At 36.4% G+C, this 19,033-nt stretch overlaps 1 long non-coding RNA gene across 1 annotated transcript; it reads right to left on the reverse strand.

Annotated features, from left to right (window-relative positions):
* Window positions 1-7,864: 7,864 nt before the first annotated feature.
* LOC306846577 lies at window positions 7,865-14,052 on the reverse strand. Its single transcript, XR_013782085.1, has 3 exons — window positions 13,912-14,052; window positions 13,421-13,725; window positions 7,865-8,592 (listed from the first exon to the last, which is right to left on the reverse strand). It is a non-coding gene; the product is annotated as an uncharacterized lncRNA (long non-coding RNA).
* Between the last annotated feature and the right edge of the window lie 4,981 nt (window positions 14,053-19,033).

Consider the following 19,033-nt stretch of genomic DNA (forward strand, 5'->3'; position numbering starts at 1 on the left):
AGGTGAACTAATCCGTTAAGTTTAAAATAAAAATTTATCGTTTCTACGATGCATCGCGATGCAGACGAGGACGATTCGGTATCGGTTCAGTAATAGACCATAACCGATTATAATGTACTGACGCTTTCTGACGGCATTTGTCGCGTACGTGCTTTGTCGCAGTAGCATACAATGGCAGAGGGAGGCGAGATGCGAGTGCGAGTAATTAAAGATGCTCCAACTACTTTTAAAGCCTACATCTGGGCACATTTCGGCTTTTATGAACAACCTGGTAAGCACGACCTGCAGAAGACGCGCTGTGTGCGCTCATGTCACGCACAAATAGAATATGCAGGAGGTAATACCACTAACTTGATAAACCACATTAGCCGTTTGCACCGCAAGCTGTTAACACCTGGCAGAGTCTGACTGCTTTTAGAGATGCACGGATGAGCTCCAACGCCGAATCCGTAGCCAAAAATAAATCATCCACCCACCCCAATAATTTTCTCTGACTTAAGTATCCACACCCGATGGTCAAATTACAATTATTCTGTGTTGTTATGCGTGATTATAAATGGATGATCGTCACCTTCAACAGCGGACTCGGCGATGGTTGATGCGCGCATCTTTAATGGTAACATAATACACTGATTAATGAGCGCTGCTTTTTAAATGAACATTTCTTTAAAACAAAATTTATATGACAGATTTTCCTTTTCTTAATGGCACAAACTTTACTCCCAACTGGAATGTCACTGTTTGAACAGGCGAGCACACACATCACTTTTGAAGAAAAATGTTAAATTGAGAATGCGGTGCATCGCGATGCATTGTGATATCGAATTGAACTGAATCGATGACATGATAATCGTAATCGAACCGAACCGTGAGACCAGTGTCGGTTCACACCCCTAATTTTAAAGGGAGAAGATGATTTTGAACAGCTTTTCAATTGTCAATTTGCTTTAACACTGCAATCAAACTATTTAAGATAAAAAATACCTCTGAACAAACTCCAGTGTTGTGCTGGCTTCCACCTGATACTCTAGGTTGAATATATAGTAACAGGCGAAGAGAGCGGCCAAGGCAGTGGTGAAGTCCGCCATGTGAGCACCAAGTGGGATTTCGACCCTCCCCTCGATCGACAGCATCCATTTTTTTGCAGTCAGGATTGTCTCTCCTTAGTAAAGACAATAGTCATCACAAAAATTATATTTCATAGCAATACATTCTATAAAAGATTTTCTCCACATAAATTGAGCATACATATCTTCGAAGCAGTGCATGATTAAAGGATTAGTTCACCTCAAAATGAAAATTTCCTAATAATTTACTCACCCCAATGCCATCCAAGATATCAATGTCTTTCTTTCCTCAGTGGAAGAGAAATTACGTTTTTGTAGGAAAACACTTCAATTGTAACCAACGTTTTGAAGTCCAAATAAATGCAGTTTCAAAGGTCTTTGAAGTGCTTCAACGGGCTGTGCAGGATCCCAGCTGAGGATTAGGTTTTTATCTAGTGAAATGATCGGTCATTTTCTAAAAATATATATAATTTATATACTTTTTAACTATAATTGTTCGGATTGAGCTGGGAACTACGTCAAAGTAACGTATATAAATTATATATGTTATATATATAAACTGCATTTATTTGGACTTCAAACGGACTTCATTTCTGTGTATGCTCAAATGACGAACAAATGCAGTAATTGAAGCTGTGGTGAAATTACAGTGCTTGCATGAGTAATTAATTTTGATGGCAAGCTAACTGGTTATACTCATAGCAGCTAGCTCTAACGTTAGCTGTAACTTATACATGTGGCTTTCGGCACTGAAGTTTTTTTTTTTTGCTCGTAGTACTTAACTTAGTGATAGTAAATTTACTTACTGATTTTCTGGAAGTCCCGATAAACAGTAGGTGAAGGATCCGCGATTCCAAGATGGAAACTCCGGCAGATAAAGAGCATAAAAATACATGAACGTTAAAGGCTGTAAAAACGTCTCCGTCGGAGCTCTCACGGAAACGTTTTCGCTGAATTCCTCAGGCAAAAAGTTAAAGAAATCAACACAAAGACGAAAACAAAATAAATACAACCACAAGACAAAGCCGTGTGTAAAGAAACGTAAATCTGAGAATTAACGGACCTTTTTTGTCACTGACGACGAGTCAGAAATTCAAGTGCTGCTTCTTTCGCGCTTTTTTCCCACAGATTCTAGAACTGTCTAGACTGGGTAAACCCCGCCCACTCTGCCGGCGCTTTGATTTCGCCCTGCAGCTCAGAAACAGCTCTGGAAACTTGTACGTTTATCTCTCCTGCTTCCGAAGAAAAAAATATATAACACTGATTTTTGTAAAATAAAAATCCCATGGTACGTATTTATGAGTTAACCAGACAGCCCCAATTTTGGCAAGTAATGCACATGACATAGCCTATACCCAAAATAAAAGTCATTCTGAATAGACACAAAACCTTAGAAAGCTTGAGAGTTTTGGCTCAAGTTCAAAACTCAAAATTAATCAGATGTTATTAATATTGAGATATATAAGCTCAAAAATAAAAACAACAAATATTAAGAATATATTTATTAAATATATAAAAATATTAATATTTTAATATTAATATACATAATTATGTGAATATACTATTGCAACTTATAACCAATGGTCATGCTTCATTTCAAATCTGAGGATGACATCTCAAAAAATTATGCGTTTATGAAGCCTATATTGTTAGACCATGTCAGGGGAGACTTTGGAAAAGTTTAAGATAAGGCTTATCAAATATTTTATTGCCCTTTTAACACCCATTTACACCCAAACACCCATTTACAGTCACAAAACAAACAAACAAAAAAATATTATTGGAATCTGAAATAAAAAATAAGAATAAAAAAAAAGAATAAAAAATATATTGTATGGAATAGAAAGCTCCTGCAGCAGGTGCATCAGAGTACAAGTTACATGACACATTTTAATTTATTAATATTACACTTTTACTTAAAGCTCACCATCGAGTATTTATCATATTCCGGTAATGAATTCTGAACAACAATAATCTGGGGCCGTCCATGTGAAAGGGGTACAAAGAAAGATATGATAAAAAAAAGGAAAATTATTACAGTAGTTTACTTTACTATTTACAGTACTGTAGTGGCTAAATTGTGATTTTTTTACAGTAATGATTTGACTACTGTGATTTCAACTGTAATGCTTGGACTACTGTGATTTTTACGGTCTTACTGTAAACTTTACAATATTCTACTGTAAAAATCTTATACAGTAATGTTACTGTGAAATCTACAGTAAATAACTGTAGATTTCACAGCCATTTTTTACAGTGTATGCATACTTTCAGTATGCTAACTTTCTGAATGCATGTAATATCGAATGACTAATCTTATTCACCAAAATATTCAGCACACGACAAAGCACACGACGCAGAATAATGAACCCAAAAATGTAATAAGCCTACACAGAAACAGAAGTACACAGGGCCGGAATGGACTCATTTTCATGTTCATGCCTTAGACCGGCCCACTTTAGGGGCAGTCGTGGCCTAATGGATAGAGAGTTGGACTTGTAACATGAAGGTTGTGGGTTTGAGTCTCAGGTCCGGCAGAGATTGTAGGTGGGGGAGTGAATAACCAACACTCTCTCCACCCTCAATACCACGACTGAGGTGAGACCCTTGAGCAAGGCACTGAACCCCCAACTGCTCCCCGGGCGCCTCAGCATTGGCTGCCCACTGCTCCGGGTGTATGTTCACTACTGAGTGTACATTTGGATGGGTTAAATGCAGAGCACAAATTCCGAGTATAGGTCGCCACACACCACTTCCCTTTCCCTTTAGTTCACGACTGATTATAGCTATTACAATAATGTAATTAAAACTTCAGTATATAAGTCTGCAATAGCTCTCTACAGCCTTGTAATACATTGTACTTTTCTACAGCTTTGTAAAAAAAAAGGCCAGTATATATATATATATATATATATATATATATATATATATATATATATATATATATATATATATATATATATATATATATATATATATTTTTTTTTTTTTTTTATATCGTATGTATATATTTTTATTTATTTAATACTTATCCATTTGTTAATCGATTATTTTTTGCTTGCATGTCTCCAACAAAATATTTGTACTGTACCATAATGTCTTCCTGCAGTTAAAAAGTTCTCAGAAATAATCACATTTGTTTTGCTTAACCTATTTATGTTCAATTATTCTAAAAATAATTGTATGTCATGCAAACAAAAAAATCATCATTCTGTGTAAATTGTACCATTACAGAATTGTGACTGCACAATTCTACACTGCACAGAAGTAGTGTAGTAATTTAGGAGGTGAAAATACTGTGAAATTACATACATACAAATGGCAAGAAATTTTTAAGTATAATAACAACATCTATGAAACATCAGTGAATAATATTTTTTATACAATTATATATAAAATAAAAAGTAATAAACAATATTTATCAACTGAAACTGATTTATCAATTATCAAACTGAAAACCTGGCAACCCTGTATTTAATGTACTGTAAAATTAAAACTGATCTAAAGTTCTGAGGCTGGTCAAGTTGGTGTGTGGCTGCTCTTCGATTGCCTGTGCCCTTGTCCAATACAGATGAGTCTCTGAATGTAATCTTCCTGTGTCAGACAAATCAATCTTGTCGCTGTCGCTCAAGTTAAGCTCTGTCCCGTGAGTGCTGCTCTATCAGGCCTTAAAACCCTGTGCTCAGCACAAGTTCCGTTGTCTTTCCCTAACACACACACACACTTACATGTTATAATGTTCTCTGTATTATGTTTCCTTCAGCGTGGCATGATAATATGCTGATATACTTCAGGTGCACATGCAAAATGTTCAACACCTAAAGTAGTAACTTACTTTAAATAAAGTGTAAATTGACTTTAGTGGCATAAAAAGCTGTTTTATTCTGCATAAGAGTGGCCCCATTTCATTGTGGCTGCCAATTTGAGACCAGATGACCAACGAAATACTACTTACTTTTTCTAATACTCTGCTTTCACAGCCTCATGCTCTTGCAAACTATTTAACATTCAGGAAGAATTTCAGAAGCTTAACGGTGATAATGTTGAAGTAATGCAACCGTGATGTAGTTTGTTTATAGGCTATGTTTAGCTTTTTAATTCTGGCAATCATATATAGACTTTAAAATTCATAAATGTTGTGTTGATTTGTAAAGATTATCATGACGAACAAAACATCTCTGACTCATAAAGTTTTGTTGGTCACAGAGTTTATTTTCTGCAATAATCCAAAGACCAATGAAAAATTATATTGGGTTTTGTTAAGAGAAACAGAGTAATGCTAATTTATGGGTTGCCCTACAAAAATATGCAATCACTGCAGCACTCTACTGTACTCTACTCAACTCTAAAATAAAATAAAATAATTATTATGATAATGAAATGATTATTATTTTGCAAAATAAATCGAATTTGGTCTTATTTAGATTAATTTGGTCCTCCTGTATAAGTCGTGGCCTAATGGTTAGAGAGTCGGACTTGTAATCCAAAGGTTGCGGGTTCGAGTCTCCGGCCGGCAGGGATTGTAGGTGGGGTGAGTGAATGTCTAGCGCTCTCTCCACCCTCAATACCACGACTGAGGTGCCCTTGAGCAAGGCACCGAACCCCAAACTGCTCCCCGGGCGCAGCAGCATAAATGGCTGCCCACTGCTCCGGGTGTGTGTTCACGGTGTGTGTGTGTGTGTGTGTGTGTGTTCACTGCTGTGTGTGTGCACGTTGGATGGGTTAAATGCAGAGCACGAATTCCAAGTATGGGTCACCATACTTGGCCGTATGTCACTTTCACTTTCACTTAAAACTTAAAATATTTTTGTAGTGTGACATTTTTTAAATACCACATACTCAGTAGAGTTGACTGGAATGTGATATGTGCTAATACATATTTAATGGAACCATAGCCTCACTTGGGCCTAATTTCTTATAAATATTGTCAGACATGAAAACTCTTTGCAAATAACCCCTTTAAAAAGACTCCCCCCTTATGACAGACTTGCAAAACATAGTGACCCTTCCCTGCGCCTGTGGATGGGCACTGGGAGTTTGTGTCCGTCTTATTAGTGTGCAATATTATCATATTTCATGGACGAGCAGGCCAGAGAAGGTAATTACCTGCTCCGTGCTATTAAGCCCTGTTTTATTCCATTCATTTTCGCCTGGCCAACTCAGGCAAAGGGCCGCTGGCATTTATTTCCCGTCTGTAGATTTATGAGGACCTCGGCTCAGCCAAGCCATAAAAAATCTGAGGAGGAAAAGCGCTCTATGTGTCATGTGTGCATGTCCACATGAATGTGAAGGAGAACGTTACAAACGTTCACCCATTTATGCGAGATTTTTCACAGCTGTGATATAAACAATATCGATCGTCAATTTCAGCACTATTGTTATTGAAGAAAAACAACTTATTTTTATGTACAATATGCAGCTGGGTCTCCAGTCATATTGTCCACCAGATGAAGGAGAAAAAAGGAAAGCTCACTGCATGCAATCTGATTTCAAGCCAGGTGTTTGTGAATCTCACCACCTGCAAGATTTGATCTTAATCAATTCAATTGTTTTGTTTGCCTCTTGTTTCGAGATCTAAATAAAAGCCACACTCTGGCTTATCAGAGATATCCTCAAGTTTGATAACACCAGGCTTCTCCTGTGTTTTCCAGTGTAATCATGTTTCCTACATTTTGCAAAGCATTTTTTCATCTTAAAAAAATGCTCGATATCAGATGAGCATCTGAAGCCAAGTATTGATTGCAGTTTCCTGCAATGTTCATTCCAATCGCAAGCTTTATTAAGAATCTCATTTCTATATGCCATACAATTGGTGACCCAACAAGCGTGCCCATAAAACAGAGAGAAAATCAAGAAACAAAATAAGACACCCCAGCGTTCTATGTCTGAAATTTGCATCATCATTGTACTGGTCAAATTATATTATTCTACCTTGGTTGGTTTAGTTTGTGTCACTCTGGAGCAAGTGTGGCAAAGTAGCCTTTGCTTTTTGCTTTTTCTGCCAACCTTCCAGAGGGCCAGAGGTACAACTGATTATCACCTTGCTGAGACTGACATTGAGACTTTCTCCCTTTAAACTATTTTAGTTTAAAAGTTTAAGTTTGAAACACATGGGCCTGGTTTCATAGACAGGGCTTAGCCTAAACCAGGATTAGGCCATAGCTCAATTAGGACATTTAAGTATTTTTTATAAGCATGCCTTAGAAAAAAAGCATTACTGATGTGCATCTTAAGACAAAACAAAGGCATGTTTTAAGATCAGTCAGTGCAAGTTTATTTCAGTTGAAACAGCTCAGATTTACATTTTAGTCTAGGACTAGGCTTAAGCCTTGACTGTGAAACCGGGGGATAGGCTTCTTTATGTGGAACTGCTGCAGATCCTCTAAAAGGGAAACTCGCAGAGAAATGTGTGGTTATTTTATTTTATTCTGTGACAATTCACATAATGTTCAGCTGTTTTCAAGGGTATACATCAGGTTTATTCTGTTGTACATTCACAATTAGTTTAACTCTACTGCTGTAAAACTGTTAACTGACATTCTCATGGTTAGCTAAAGGCTGCAGGTAGCTAGAAACGCTTCTCTAGGTTAGTCTTCCATCATGTGGTGATAGCCTGACACTGCACTCTCACCATAGCAAGAGATCGATATGATGAAGGCCTCTTTTCCATCTTACCCGTTTCAGATAATTCAGCTTTGACTGTCACTAAAGACTTGTCCTTAAAATTATTTTTGTGAAGAATTTTCAGCATTTACATGATATCTGCAATGACTACACCGAAAAAAAAAAGAAAAATATATATATATTGATTTATTGTAACAGAAATAAACATTTTACATTTTATTTATATTTAAATATTTGTTGAATTAATTTATTAGCAAACAATAATTAAAACAAGTTATTTTAAAATACACTCAGCAGAAACACACAACACAACTGAGCTGGTCAAAAATCGTCACATTATTTTCTATAGTCAGCAACTAAAAGACCACCATAGTTCAGTCCTAGAGTAGGACTAAATAATATCTGTAGTGCTTCAACTCACAACCCATTATGAGTATATTCAAACTTACTGCAGTGTGTGTGTATATTTATACAGATGATTTAGTTTTATTCAGATGTCCAGATGTACTTTTGAGTGTCATCTGAACTCTTCTAAGTCCTTTCTTGCTTTTCCCTGATTTTCTTATCATCATCTTTGATGGTTTTTTCTTTTTGATTTTGCTGGTCACTCCAGTTGTTGTTTTTGTTGTTGCAGTTTTTTCACCTGTCCCACATGTTTTCGCAGTAGATTCTTGGTTGTTTGTGGACACTGAAGTTGGTTGGATGGTTGTTTTGCTGATCTCTGTCTCCGGTGTGGATGTTTTAATTGTTGTCACTGCTGGTGTTACAGTTGTACTCGTGCTGATCTCAGTCTCTGTTCCCGATGTTTCATCTGTTGTAGCTGTAGCTGGGATCACATTCGTTGTACTTGTATAGCACGTACTAGGTTTTGGGGAAGGTTTTGTTGTCAGTCTTCCATCCACTGTATCCATTACTTTCTTAGCCCAGTCACTATCGGGATCTGAACAAATAACTTTGTTTTTCTTGGTGTGGAACCTGTACATGGAAAAATGGATACTTGACGTTTTAGCTCTCATTACTTAATTATCTGCCAGTTTATTACTAACTCTTTATAAAACTTAATATTGTGATGGATTAGAATAATTCTGAACTTGCCTTACAGCCCTGATATTACATTGTGCAGGATTTTGTATAGTATAACCCACAATGTTTTCAGCTGGTGCTCTGGTGTTTGAGACAGTAAGACAGCAGTTCGGTGGAGGTCCATCAACTATTGGAGAAGCACATCATTGTATTCAGATAAATTATCATTACATTCACAGTAAGATGTACACAGGTACACTCTCTCTTAAGCTACATTGTAATCTCAAGTTCTCTACATTTCAGTTATTTTAAAGTTACCGAGGTCAAACCACAACATTTAACCAAAGAGCTCAGAAATTAAAATAATCAAATCTCACCTGCAAACGCAACATTCATCCATCCTATAGAGAAAAGAAAGGCAGCAAATAGAGTGAACTTCATCTTGCTCTGATGATCACCTCTAATTATGAAACTTTCTGCTGGGCTGAAGGGTCTATGCTGAAGGAGGTCTTTCAGCCCACAAAGCTCACCACCCTCTGTGATCACTTTTCTTCGTCACCTAGGCCCACAGACACCTCAGTCGGGGACAGGAAAAGATGAGTGATGAGTGGAAGACCAAAAGTGAGAGAGAAAGAGATGCATTGAACCACACAGAGGAAAGTAAGGGGTTACAAAATTCACAATGAGCATTCTTCATGGCTCAGTTCAGTTCATTGTGGCTTAAAGTATTGGTCAGAGTGACAGTTCAGTTGAATTTATGTTCTATATGCATAGCTACATAATAGCTAATTTGCAGCCACTTTTCCTGGTTAGGTTTTAAAATAAAAAAATTATAATAATTATTAAATTTATATTTTCAATTAAGCAAAATAAATAAATAAGCAAACAAATAAATAAATAAATAAATGCAGTTAACCCATAAAAGTGCTGTTAAATGGTACAATGCTGATAATATTACTTCGGTAATTTTATATAGCATGGTACTGGTTCTAAATCACAATATTCATCTAATATGGTTTATTTACTTTTTATCATGTTTTATTTAGTTTATGTAAATGGTACAAAACAACAATATGAGCTAAAAGACTAAAAAATAAGCGTTCAAACAGATTAAAACAAATACTAATTTGCATCTGTAGTATTTATTATTATTAGTTTTTTTTTTTTTTACCATTTACTTGGTAATTCAAAAAGTATCATGGTGTTTCCAGTATGTCTAAGAAACACAGTATTTCCAAAAATGTGGTTATACCATGGTACTTTTTTTGTAAGCACAGTATAAATTATGTACAGCTAGACCTGACCACATACTAACTACTGTCTCTAAACAGAATTGCTCAGACTCATGTCACAAGATGTGCTTGCTTACAATAAATATGCCATATTCAACAGCTAAGGTTGACAAAAGAAAGCTTTTGAGTTTAACAGCAACATTTAAAAAGTCTAAATGAGAGTGCATGCATCTGAAAATGGAACCTTTATGCACTTTGTGAGCATTAGGTATAAAATGTGGGTCTGTTAAACGCGTGTGGAAACTACAGAGGGCTTAAAGGGGCTGTGATCATGAAACCACAAACGTTTTATTCAGACTTACTGGGATCTTCCACGTCTCAGCAAGACCTTAAAACAAAACCAGCTCCCACCCAACATTCACCTACACTTACACAGAGACACGTGAAGATGTTTCATTATGTCATTTTTCTTTATATGACAATCAGAATGAACAACTGCACAAAGTTCAATGAGATTATACAAATATTTCACGTTTTATAAGGTTAACATTTATGAGTTTGTTTACTACTGCCCTATTTACTATAGTACAGTGGTTCTTTCTGGTATTATATGAAAGTAAATATGTAGACCTAAATGAACAACCACATGCACATTTCCTGTTTCAAAATCACATACAAGAAACACGGTGTATGATGTCCTCTGAGTTATCTGTAGAAAGTTCTGGTGTTAGATGCGAGATGCGAGATGACAGACCACAGCATCACACTCTATTCTGCGAGAGGAAGTAGTGACAGCTATGCTGCACCTAACTATGCACTATATGCTTAGTTCTAGTAAACCAAAGAACAGCCAGTGGGCAATGTGCTCATCTTTGAAGTTTCAGTATTCACTGACCAGAATTACATAAATTTGACCTGAGTCATTGGAAAAGATTAGAGCTGTATTATAATTATAGTTACGGTCAGGATGCATGTTATCACTTCATGTTCTGGCTCTGAGTTGCACTCTGGGTGCAAGCAGTGGTGGAAAAAGTAGGTCCATAGGCTACTTAAGTAAAAATAATAGGGATATTTCACCCCAGTATGAAAATTCTATCGTTTACTCAGCCTCATGTTGTTCCAAACCTGTATTACTTTTTCTTTGCAACATAAAATAACAAAAATAAATAAATAACTACACTGAAAATCAATGGGATTCACTATTGTTTTGATACCAACAATCATCATATCATCTTTGATTGAAAGTAAATATAATGTAAGTTAAGTATATTAAAAAGTATTTGTGTAGGGAGAGTAAACTCTAGGGGATTTTATTGTGTAAATCTTTATAAGGAGGGTGTTTCATCATCCTGTCCATTTTCTGTGACGCTGCTTTAGAATGATTGAAAAAATGTTTTTTTTACTTACTGTAAAAAAAACAAAACACTAAAAATTAGTTGTTTCAATAATTTGTTTTAATACAATAGGAAATTGGTTGGGAAGCTTGTTATTTAATTAAACAAACAACATGTTGCCTTTACAGCTATTTTACACACAAAGTAAAGGCCTACAAATGGGACTGTATGAATACAAGCCTTTTTATATTTAAGCCTTCTCCAAAGGGTGCTGGGGCTATGGGGAAAACTAAACATGTTCCTTAGAGTCCGGGGATAGAAAGACAAACTGAGCTTAGGATATGTACCTTCGCCAAGTTGCCCACTGCACTTCCTTCTCTCTTGCCTAATTTGTTGTGTTGTTGATGCCAGCACGGGCAATCAGACTGCTGCATTAAAACGAATATTTTGAAGCCACATCATGATAAAGTTTTAAGGCATTGGATGCAATTGTATGAAAAACATGTTTACAGGTATATTTGACACAATTTACTCTCAGCTGACAGTGTTAAAACGCGTCGAGGGGCAACCTGCAGGGAACTTGTAAAATAAAAATAGCTTTTTTTTTCAACACTGTCTTTATTGATTTTAGAAACTAAAAATAGCTTTTTTAAGTCACTGATATGACTGGAAGGTATCTCAAGTGAGTTTACATTGGCTACATTTAATCAAACAGTAGCCTACCATTTATTGTGAGGTCGGACTCATAACCTTGTGGTACAATGTCATGTAGCAGTGCTTCGGGTGACCCAAGTTTGAGTCCCGTCTAGAAGTCCTTCGATCCCTTTCCACTCTCTCTCTCTTCTCATCTGTACTATCCAACAAACACAAAAAAACTGGAAAAAAATACATCTATAAAAGAAATAGTATTTAAAAGTTATTTTAATTTAAGTAACAAATAGCATCATACATAGGCATACACACTATGTAATATGAATTAATAACATTGTGTTACTAGTTAGTTAAATTATTTCTGGATACTTAAATTAAGTAAATTAAGAAAAGACAATACAAAAAATAGAAGTCATAAAAAAAAAATCATGACAATGTGAGTGAAACCAAAGTGCTGATTTTTCACTACCATCATCTTATTTATTTATTAGACTTGTTATTCGGTTATGCTGGTATTATTAGTATACAGGCATTAAAAGTTGGCCACGTTTTTCCAACAAAAGTTTTAAAGCTGTTTGACACAAAAGTATTTAGCTTGTTCTTTCTTTAAACAAAAGTAATTATTGGTGTTTTTAAATGGGGTTTTTATTCCTGTGATGGTAAACTCGCTCTTGTCTGTTGTTGTTTTTCTTCTTCTGTTCAAGATCTGAATGTAATCCTGGACCCAGTCTTCTACTGGAGAAGAGCAAATGTTGTTGTTCTCCACAGTCATGAATCTGCAAATAAGCAAATGTGTACATACATTGTTTGGAAATTGTACTTTAAGACATACAATTCTATTAAGCGTCCATTAAGAAGAGATTATGCAGCAGATCTAAATAACAACAACAAATGTTATGGTGTCCATATAATTCTGAATTTTAGAGGAAAAAAATATTTTTATTTTAATCCTAAACTCACAGTACAGCTCTGACAGAGCAAAGCGGTGTTTCTTGAACTCTGTAGTCCACAATTTCATGAAATGCTGGTTTGTTTGTTGTTACTGTTAAGCAGCAGTCCTTAGTTATAGATGATGTAACTGTAATAAAATCAGAAGCCAAGACTTATTATTTATAAAACAGTATTTCACAAAAACATTGTTTTTCTTGTCACTATTAGCCTATATTCTCTCTCTCAAAAAACTCCACATATCATCACCAGCTAATCCATATGTTACTGTTTCACCCATCTTACATGTTGTCACAGTACTCAGAGAAGATTCTTGGTTGTTTGTGGACACTGAAGTTGGTAGGATGGTTGTTTTGCTGATCTCTGTCTCCGGTGTAGATGTTTTGATTGTTGTCACTGTTGTTGGTACAGATGTACTCGTGCTGATCTCAGTCTCTGTTCCCGATGTTTCGTCTGTTGTAGCTGTAGCTGGGATCACGTTTGTTGTACTTGTATTGCACATAGTAGGTTTTGGGGAAGCTTTTTTCTTTCTCCCATCCACTATATCCATTACTTTCTTAGCCCAGTCACTATCGGGATCTGAACAAATAACTTTGTTTTTCTTGGTGTGGAACCTGTACATGGAAAAATGGATACTTGACGTTTTAGCTCTCATTACTTAATTATCTGCCAGTTTATTACTAACTCTGTGTAAAACTTAATATTGTGATAGATTAGAATAATTCTGAACTTGCCATACAGCCCTGATTTTACATGGCTGATCTTGTATAGTATAACCCACAATGTTTTCAGCTTTTATTGTGATGTCTGACACAGTAAAACAGCAGTTCGGTGGAGGTCCATCATCTATTGGAGAAGCACATCATTGTATTCAGATAAATTAGCGTTACATTCACAGTAAGATGTACACAGGTACACTCTCTCTTAAGCTACATCATCTCAAGTTCTCTACATTTCAGTTAATTTAAAGTTACAGAGGTCAAACCACAACATTTAACCAAAGTGCTCAGAAATAAAATAATCAAATCTCACCTGCAAACGCAACATTCATCCATCCTATAGAGAAAAGAAAGGCAGCAAATACAGTAAACTTCATCTTGCTCTGATGTTCACCTTTAATTATGAAACTTTCTACTGAATTGAAGGGTCTATGTTGAAGGAGGTCTTTCAGCCTTTCAGTACTTGTATAGCACGTAGTAGGTTTTGGGGAAGGTTTTGTTGTCGTTCTCCCACCCACTATTATCATTGTATTCTTAGCCCAGTCGCTATTGGGTTCTGAACAATTTTTTTTTGTTTTATTTATGTGGGACCTGTACTTGAAAAAAGGATCTCTAAATAACTCTCATTATTTAATTTTCTGCCAATTTATTACTTTATGTAATATTGTGATAGATAATAATAATTATTAACTTACCTTACAGCTGGGATAGGACATAGCATTGGATCTAGTATAGTATCACCCACAATGTTTTCAACTTGTATTCTGGTGTTTGACAAAGTAAGACAGCAGTCTAGTAGAGGTCCAAAAACGAATCACCTATTGGAGAAGCACATCATTGTATTCAGATAAATAGTCATCACATTCACGATGTAAGATATACATACACTTTCTCTTAAGCTACGCTCATTTCAAGTTCTATAGTATACATTATAGGTATTCACTTAAAGTTACAGAGGTCAAACCACAATACTTAACCATAGAGCTCAGGAATTAAAATAATGAAATCTCACCTGCTTTCACAACACTCATCCACCTTATGGAGAAAAGAATGGCAGTAAATACAGTAAACTTCATCTTGCTCTGTTGCTCACTTCTAATTCTGAAACGTTCTGCTGGGCTGAAGGGCCTATGTTGAGGGAGGTCTTTCAGCCACCCTTACCACCTCACCACCCTTTGTGATCGCTTTTATTCTGCATAAATAAAAAAAATAAAAAAACTAACCCCTAAAGTTCTGTTTTTTCATTTGTTACTGTTAAGTAGAGGTCCTCACGGAGGACCCGAGACCCGAGGTCCCGGGACCCGACCCGGTAACCGTATGGGTTCGGGTCTATATTTTACTGTAAACGGTCAGATGGGTCCGGGTCGGGTCCCAATCTATTACTTCGGGTCCCGGGTCTGATTAACGTTATGTGTAATACCCGCGTCGATCGGAGAATACCGCACCCGCCAGTGATCAGTGTCAGTCAGCATGCGTAACTTGCAGTTTGTAAAATTAGGATGAGAAAAGTGTGAGCAGGAAATAAGGTGAAAAGAAAGAAAAATAAACACGCGTTACCGCCAGAAGCAGAGGGCGGGTGGAGTTAATGTAGTAGCCTGTAAGCGGACAGTGATCATGGATTCCTTCGTGAGTGATGTGAAAAAAAAAGCTGAAACAAAACTGAAGAGACGCACCTGTTATCGAACACACACGCAGTAAAGCACTTCTTGTTCTGTGCGGTTTTTTTTTTTTGTTTTTTTTTTGCGAAAAAATAATTGCTCCGAGTATTACAACCAACAAAAATTTATAGTAGGTTAAACGCAACAGTCTCGTTGACTCGAGATGAAAAAATAAAACTGCGAATTGCATTAGTCATCCGTCACCGACCAACAGCAAGTAGACCTTTAAAGCTGGAATAATGAGTGGAATAAGAAGGCTCTTTCCATCGACAAGAGAGAGGAACAACCTAACATGGATGGAAAATTATTGGCAAGGAGGATTGACACCAGCCGCTGCCTTTGTTTTTCGCAAATTGTTTATTGACTTAATAGCAGTTTGTTGTGCAATATGTGCCGATCGGGTGCAGTCGGGTCCAACTTTCGAGTAATGATCGGGTCCCACTTTCAAATAAAATACGGTCCGGGTCGGTTCTGTGCAGCATATTTACGGGTCTCTTTGGGTTCGGGTACGAATTGTTGGACCTGTAACGACCTCTACTGTTAAGCAGCATTCTTTTGCAGAGGTAATGGCGGAAAAGAAATAAAGATATAGGCAGACAGACAGATAGATAGATAGATAGATAGATAGATAGATAGATAGATAGATAGATAGATAGATAGATAGATAGATAGATAGACAGACAGACAGACAGACAGACAGACAGATAGACAGATAGATAGATAGATAGATAGATAGATAGATAGATAGATAGATAGATAGATAGATAGATAGATAGATAGATAGATAGATAGATAGATAGATAGAATAGACAAACAAATAAGATGTATGTAAGGCACATATGGTGTCCCAAAATAGCACATTTGAGTACACTTAGATGTTCTTAAGATTATCTTAAGAAGTACTAAATAATAATTTTTCATATATTAAGTACAAAATTAGTGCATGAAAATAAAGCACTTGAAATACATTATGGAAGTGTTTATTTATTTATTTTTTGTTTTTTTTGCCTGGGTAAAAACGGAAGAGCAGAAGCAAATATTTGATTAAAGCTTTTTATTTTAGTTTTTTTTCCCAGCAGATTAATTGTTCACTGTAAAACTAATGTGCGCTAACAAAGTAGCTTTGTGAATAGGTTTAGGAGGAAACTCTTACCTAAGAACTTTTACTGTTGTTTAGGAGAACTCTTAGTGATACAATCAAATGTTGTTGTTTTTTTTTTTTTTTATAAAATGTTGATTTGGGTATTAACTCAATTTTAATAAAAGGCGTGCAGTTACTGCATTTTATCTTTGCATGGCAGTACAGTCATCATGAGGTCCTGCTAAAGTAAAGGGGAGAACACAGAAAAGGAACAGTGCTCTTGCTATTAACTTCTCTTTTCTATATACTTTTACATCAGCCATCTACTTTATCCCATGCTCAACCTTTCTCCCAATTAAGGCTGTGCATTTAGTACCTGTGTTGTTTCCTGTAGACGTTCCACATGTGGTCCGTGTGTCCCGCAAGCTTGAAAGTTTGTTTTGTATTGTGTATACTTATATGATATAACCCACTTGGTCCAGGTAGCCTACTCTCTTGATCTGTGCATATATGTCTGTTTCGCACAGTGTTGAATCTGTGGATAGAAAATACACCGCATGTCATCCTAAACTCATTCATTCATTCCTGTACAGCAACAATCCAACAATCAAAATGAAAAATATCTGCCAAGTCTTAGATGTAAATCAGTACGAGATTGCTATCATAATGTGAAATTTAAACTTACATTACAACATCTGGACAAGAGATTGGAGGGATTCCAATCCTAAACGATTTTATCCATTCGACTGGCAGTGTATGTGAATATTTGAGACAGAAATTTTGTTTTTGTCCTTTGCCCTCTAGAGAAAAACAACAACAACACAGCAGACTGGTAAATAAATGCCTATGATATCATAAGAGCAGTCTTTTACATTCTCTCTTCCTCTATACAATGATATTCAAGATTTTTTATTTGTCACATACACAATTATACAGGGTATAACCAGCAGTGAAATGTAGGTAAAAGCCAGAGCGTGTTTCCACCCAGTTATGAAAGTAACCTGGACCCGAGCCACAATGTACATGCACATTGTTACTGAAGTATACTGATTGTATTGAAGAGTTGCACAATTACAACAATCAAAACTCACCCACTAGCTCAACACCTACCCACCCTCTGCAGCAAAGAAGAGCAGTTAAATGTATGAACAGCTTCTTTCAGTTTTCACACTTCTAACGTGAGGTAAAACATCAAAAACTTTACAACATTTGGCTGGGTTAAAAGGTTAAATTCAGGGCTTTAAATGGGGGGCTATGGACCCCTGGGGGTCCATGAAGGTACTGCAGGGGGTCTGTGGACATAGGCCTACATAATATGTGCCTACTCCAGAATTTATTTCTAAATGCAAATTTAAAGGGTAATACTTGGAACACCCAAGAGTCACAATTAATGAAAACATACACAAACAGATTAAGAAAAGCTTTGTACTGGAAAGTAAGCTACAGAAAGTCAACTCAAACCATATATGAAAACATTATACAATATACAATATGATTGTATACAATATGATTTAAAAGATTATAATTATAATGACTAATATAATATCCAATGATATTGTTTGTATAACATATGAACAGCGTATACTAGATAAGCTAGATAAATATAGATAATAGATACTATTATCTATTATCTATGTGGGGGATATATTATCTATATCTCTTGTCTTTTTATATCCTCGGTTCCCTTTTGTTTTCTCTAGTTCTGTCTAGTTCTTGTTTTTTTGATTGTGCATTCTTCTCTAGTTTTGTTTTCTCTTTTGATTTTCCTTTGTCTGTCTTGTGTCGTTGTCTTGTTTGTTATCGTGTTTTGCCCTGTCCTGCCCTCTACCCAGATTCCCTGGCCTCTGACCCCTACCACCTGGAAGTAGCTCTCCATTCTCACGAGTCAGGTCTCACGAGTCGGGGAAGTTGTGGCCTAATGGTTAGAGAGTTGGACTTGTGATCCAAAGGTTGCGGGTTCGAGTCTCCGGCCGGCAGGAATTGTAGGTGGGGGGAGTGAATGTCCAGCGCTCTCTCCACCCTCAATACCATGACTGAGGTGCCCTTGAGCAAGGCACCGAACCCCCAACTGCTCCCCGGGCGCTGCAGCATAAAATGGCTGCCCACTGCTCTGGGTGTATGTTCACGGTGTGTGTGTGTGTGTTCACTGCTGTGTGTGTGCACGTTGGATGGGTTAAATGCAGAGCACGAATTCCGAGTATGGGTCACCATACTTGGCTGAATGTCACTTCACTTCACTTTGGTTCTGTGAGTCACTACCTGGCGGCTAGACTGGTGCGACTTCTGAGATTCACTTCAAGCTACGGGGTCCCTGTCTTCCTCTGATTTTCTAGTTGATCTAAACAATATAAAAATGTATACTGTTGATAATATAAAAACAGACGTCACACTACTCATTTAGCATTAAAATGCTAAATGAGTAGCATTTTAATAAAATTGCTAACGTTACAGCAGCGGGGAATATGAACGTGCATGAATTATTTAATTTATCAGTGTTATTTTAATGCTTCGTTTTTTTACCTAAAATATACATTGATCTGCCTGCATTCAAGCATTTCAGTGGGCTTAAATAGGTCAGCCTTTACAGCAGATTTAGTTCACAAACAACTGACAGTTTTGACTTAATATGATTTTCAGTTACAATAATTAATCCTAAAATTCGACATTAGTAACCTACTTCTCGCAGCATTAGCTGC

This window comes from Barbus barbus, assembly GCF_936440315.1.
Source record: "Barbus barbus genome assembly, chromosome: 26".
In the NCBI taxonomy this organism is placed as follows: Eukaryota; Metazoa; Chordata; class Actinopteri; order Cypriniformes; family Cyprinidae; genus Barbus; species Barbus barbus.